Here is a 6,000-nt window from a genome sequence, read left to right on the forward strand (position 1 = left end):
ACCCTTCAGTCCGCAGGCCGACACTCTATCCCCTGAGTCAAACCAGTTAGGGCTGGTTTTTAGTTTTTAAAGATTCATCCAGCAATGGTGGGTTAGAATGAGGGGAAACTCAGGCAGGGAGATGCTTTCAGTCCCTTGTGGTTCAGGCATGAGCTGGAAAAGGCCCAAACGCAATGATGGAATGGGCAGGAGGAACATAAAAGAAGAATTGGTAAGAGTTTGCAGCTGCATGTGATGAGAGAAAAAGACCGTATTCACCCAGAAGTGACTGTGGCCTCAGCCCGGGATAGGTGTAACTAGGGTTATGCACAATTCTGGCTTATTTCTGTAACTTGATGCTTTTTTGACTGATTTTTTTTTTTTTTTAATGTGGAACGTTTCATGAATTTGTGTGTCATCCTTACACAGGGGCCATGCTAGTCTTCTCTGTATCATTCCAATTTTAGTATATGTGCTGCCAAAGGGATTTTAGAGAGGCTGGAAGAGAGAGAGAGAGAGAGAGAGAGAGAGAGAGAGAGATTTGTTGTTCCACTTATTTATTCATTAGTTGCTTTCTGTATGTGCCCTGACCAGGGATCAAACCTGCAACCTTGACGCACTGGGATGATGCTCTAACCAACTGAGCTACCCGGCCAAGCCATAACTGACTGCTTTTAACAACGGATTCTGCTTACAAACTGCCCCAATTTCAGTTTCCAGAGGATCATTTTCTTGAAGGATCAGTGTGCCTTCTCAAAAAGATATGGATGACCTACAATCTCCGAGCTCCCTTCTAGACAGAGAAGCTGGGCCAGGACAGCCTACTGAGCTGACAGTGACCAAACATGTAAGAGTTTCACGGAGAAAGTCACAGCAGGTCTTAGGGATGCGTCAGTGTTCACTGTTCCAGCTTCCTTGTAAATTATTATTATTATAATGGCAACATAAAACCATTGAGGAGAGTGGAGAAAACAGGAAAAAGAATTTACATTCTTGGCTTTGGCAGACAGATTTGTAAATTATCCTACTGACTGAGGCGGCGAAATAAAGTCAATATTTCTAGAAAGCCTACCACAATCAAGACACTTTGGGATTTGAAAACAATGAGTTCAAAGGCAAGCTGATATCACAAGGAAATTAATGTGTTTAATAGCACTTCACTTAGTTGAAGAAATATTAAAACTTTTATTATTTTGAGAAGACAAATGAGTTGGTCAGAATGCTGTTTCCAGATCTCTGTCTCGTTTCTACTGGGCTTTGAGTCAACAGCGTTTGCTCCTGTCTGTGGGGCCCTGAGGGATGAGCCGGAGGGAACCCACCCACGTCACACGGGGATAGTTTCTAAGTCGCCCAGGGGTGGGGCCATCACAGTGCCAGCTCAGAGCCCATTCTGACAGGTCTGAGAGAACCAGAAGATGAACATAGCAGGGACAGAGGATTCAATTTAGTGTTTTGTGGGGATTTGTTGTTCTGGTGGTTAATCCTCACCTGAGGATGTATTTTTTTCTATTGATTTTTAGAGAGAGTGGAAGCCAGGGGTAGAGACAGAGAGAGAGAGAGAAGAACATCAATCTGAGAAAGACACATTGATTGGTTGCCTCCCCCACATGCCCCGACCCAGGCCGGGGATTGAGCCTGCAACTGAGGTACATGTCCTTGACCAGAATCAAACCCTAAACCCTTTAGTCCGTGGGCCAACGCTCTAACCACTGAGCAACCCGGCTAGGGCTCAATTTAGTGTTATCTAGATAAGTTGAAAATGTATAAACTTTAGAATCTGGGAATAAAACCCAGAGGAAATCTTGACCCTGGGCCCCAGTAGTCACATGTAAGAATGTTCATAGCTGCACTGCCAGCAATAGCAAGAAGCGGCAAACAACCACACAGCCCCTGAGAGCATGGAGAAGAACACGGCAGAGCATTCACATAGCAGCATATGATACAGCTGCGTCTCACAGCAGACACAAGTGCCACAAACAGCGGGAGTGGTGGGGAAAGCAAATCAAACACATACTGTGTGATTTCATTATTTATTTAAAAAGTATTTTTTAAAAGTAATTTCAGAGAAGGAGAGAGAGGGAGAGAGAGACAGAAACAGAAACATCAATGATGAGAGGAAATCATTGATTGGCTGCCTCCTGCACATCCCCCACTGGGGATCGAGCCCACAACCCCCGGGCATATGCCCTGACTAGGAATCGAACCATGACTTCTTGGTTCATAGGTCAATGCTCAACCACTGAGCCACGCCGGTCGGGCTGTATAATTTATTTTACATAAAATTCAAAAGCATGCAAAGCCAGCATATGCTCAGGGATATGTGTTTTAAAGGGTGAAAATAGGAAGAACAGCAAAGGACTATCAACAAAAATTAGGAGGGGGCTGAGATGGGAACAGATGACCAGGGGGATTCCATAGTGTGGCTTTTAACCTGCACCTGAAGCTGGGTTGTAAGTAGTTGGGTGCTCGTTTTTAAATATTTTGCTCATATAACCTATTTTTTGTATGCATTTAATATTTAATTAGATTTTGAAAAACTAGATAGGGCGGAAATCTCCTGCAAAAGATGTAATTGCAAAGGCTTATCTCACAATCCCAGAACTGGAAACTCATTAACTCTCTCTTTGTTTAACAGTTAGACAAACAAAACGAAAAGGCCACGTATATGAAGGAAATATAGAGGAAGAAAAATGACCCAAGAGCTTCAGGTTTCTCTGTCTTCTGGATCGCATTGGCCTTGTAGGGTTTCTTTTTTTTAGATATGGAACACATCATGAATGTGTGTGTCATCCTTGCGCAGGGGCCACGCTAATCTCTGTATTGTCCCAGTTTTCGGTGTATGTGCTGCCGGAGCGAGCACTAGCGTTTCTTCTTTTTAATATTTCATTTATTACTGTAGTCAAAATCGTCTCTTGCCCTGGCCAGTGTTGCCAAGTGGTTAGAGCATCAGCCAACACACGGAAGTGTCACCGGTTTGATTCCCTGTCAAGGGCAAGTTAATGGGAAAAAATATCCTCCAGTAAAGATTAACAAAACAAATCAACCCACAAAACATTTCTCGAGTGTCTCATAAGCTGAGCAGAGTTTAGATCGTAAGGCTCGGACAGCGGGAAGCAGGACAGACGTGATTCCTGCCCTCATGAAGGCAGAAAATTAAGCAATAAAGATAAAGGAGGTCAGATGCTACGCAGAGATACGGGAGGCTGGGAGAGCACAGGGCAGCAGCAGGCTTGGGAGTTGTGCTGTAGAGAGTGATAAGAGCAGATGCTTATTGAATGCCAGGCCATGTTTGAAGCACTGAACATGTTCTATACACCATATGTTAATTCACTGAGTCCTCACAACCTGCAACCCATTTTACAGATGAGGAAACTAAGGCATGGATGGCTAAGTGACTAGCCCAAGGTCACACTGCTAGGAAGTGCTGAGCCAGGATTCGAACCCCGGCACACGGGTGTTCTTAAGCACCACACTCTGCTGCCCCTCATGCTTCCTGAGCAAATGACATTGTGGGATGAAGAGCCGTCAGGCAGGAATAGAGGAGGGGGACGAGGATTCTGAGCATGTACGTGTGCATCTCTTGAAAGTGGTCCAGGAGCTGAAGGAAATATCTTGCCACAAGGAGTGTGAAAGGCCCTTCCAGCGGCAAACAGTTCTCCTTCGTGTCTTTTCTTCCCTTTTTCCGGACCTTGGCCTAGAAGAGGCAGTGCAGGGTTGAGGTGAGGTCTGGGCGGTGGGGGAGGTGGTCTGAGCTCTGTCAGTTTCTCTGGGCGACACCAGACCTCGGTGCCAGGTCCCCAGGGTTTCCAAAGGCCCATGGCAACAAGTGCCGGGGCTCCTGGGAAAGTCCGCTGGCATCCAGGATCCCGCGGCCTTGGCAGTCCCTGTGTCCCTCTTGGCCTCGTTTCCCAAAAGGACCCAGCAGCAGTAAGGGGCGAGAACAGCTGGCAAACTAATTTTAAAATCTATTTTAAAGCTGTATACGTACAAGTGCCACTGTATTTCTCTGGAGGGTTCTATCTTTCAAGCAGAAATTTTTTAAGTCAAATAAGGTAATCTCTATTGTGATTTCCAGCCCGCCTGAGTGCAGGGCCCTGCAGCCTCCGGGACGTGCTAATCCTCTTTAAGCATAAGCAAGTGGCAGCAGCGTGGGAGCCTGGGTGGCTCCAGGGCCCGGAGAGAAAGGTCAGGCCTGCTGGCATTTATTGTGTTAACACTGTTCGTGTGTTTGGCTTTGTCTGGCAGAAGAGCAGAAATAGAAGACGTGACCTATGGCTGCTGGAGTCGGGGAGGGCCAAGCTTCTGGGATCTGCCTCATGTTGTCCAGCTTCCTAAATCTTGGACTCCCTCTAGCCTCCTGCAGAATATAAAATAAACAAAAGGAGTCAGAAGAAACAAGAGTGAGGAGAGAGCAGGGCCCCGGGGCAGGGAATGGAGCAGTGAAAGCAAGGGGGTGCGGGCAGAAAGGGGACACAGCCACCAGACCTCACCACACCTGCCCGTCTGACTCAGAGGCTGGCTTTTGGGCGATGCTGCCGCTGCCAGATCTTGGCCTGAGGCGCCAATGGTGAGATAAAGCATCTTGTCGGGTGAGGCTGCAGCACAGCCTATCTATCCTGTGAGGAGGGCAGAGTTTTCTTCCAACAAACGCCTGTTGCCTTCAGCAACCCAGATTTATTTGTCTGGGCTTTTCTTCTTTCTGAGGGGTGTGTGTGTGTGTGTGTGTGTTTTCCAGGCACTATTACATTTCTTTGCTGCTGCCTCACACTCTTCGTCTCAAATGAACAAACAAACTTGAGGATAAGGTCACCCCAACCCTCCCAACCTGAGTCATCCCCCCCGCAGGTGACAGTTTTGAGTCACTGGAAGAAGAGAGCCATGCTGCGCAGACATGGGGGGGTGGGGATGGCGGGGAGAGCAGAGGGTCCTGGCCAGGCAGGTGGCCCGAGAAGAAGGAAGCTCCTGACACCTGGTGACCTGCTTGCTGTCGTGGGACCCAGAGAGGCACTTCAGGAGGTCACGCCCAGGAAAGGAGGCAGTTCTGCTAGGAGGTGAGCAGGTAGGGAGCCGAGTCAGAGGAGGGCTTTTCCATGACCCTTTAATGAGACTTCCCAGGGGGCACGACCACCAGTGTGTGCAGCCATGACGTGATCACAGTTTAACTCGGAAGCTCCTGCTCAAGTCTCATCGTTAAAAAGTAATTTTCCTATTGGCCTACGGGTACCAAGCCCTAAGCACATGCCAGGGCCTGGTGTCGGTAAGTGATCTCTAAATATGAGCCGGTGTTAGGATTATTCTTGAGCAGAGAGCTGCCTCCCCCAAATATTTAGCCATTGGCCTAGTCATCTTCAGAAGCAACCTGTCCAGGTCCAATCTCCTCAGCTTTTGTTCCCATAATAAACATCTCAGTGTCTTCTAGCATACTCAAACCTGCATGGCTTCCAGACACACCACCATGCTTACCTTCTACAGACAATTCAAGTTCTCAATGGTCCCTTTTAACGATTTTTAACATGGTATCCAGGATTGAATCTAACATTTCAGGTGTTATCTGACCTTCCAAGAATACAGTGGAAGAGAACTCTGTGTTCTTCCACCTGTTTATACACAAACCATTATGCCAGCCATGTGTGACATGCTGGAGATACGAAGGTAAGTAAAACATAGTGCCTGCTATTTGCAATAGCCCCAAATGGGGCTACTATCACCATACTTGGATGGATCAATAAATTGTGCTGTATTCACACAATGGAATATTATACGGCAATGGAAACGGACTGTCTATGACTGCATGCAGCAATGTGAATGATTCTTACAAGCATGATGGTGAATGAAAGCCAGACACAAAGGAGTACATACTATTTTAAAAAAATGTTTTAAAAAACCAGCTGAAATTAATCTATGCTGCTGAAAGACTAGATAGAGGTTCCCCTGGGGAAGGAGACAGAGAGAGTAAGTCTGGGGTGCTGTAATGCTTGGTTTCTTCTTTGGTTTGTTTTGTTAATCCTCAACCTGAGGATA

This window comes from Cnephaeus nilssonii, assembly GCF_951640355.1.
Source record: "Cnephaeus nilssonii genome assembly, chromosome: 15".
Classification (NCBI taxonomy): Eukaryota; Metazoa; Chordata; class Mammalia; order Chiroptera; family Vespertilionidae; genus Cnephaeus; species Cnephaeus nilssonii.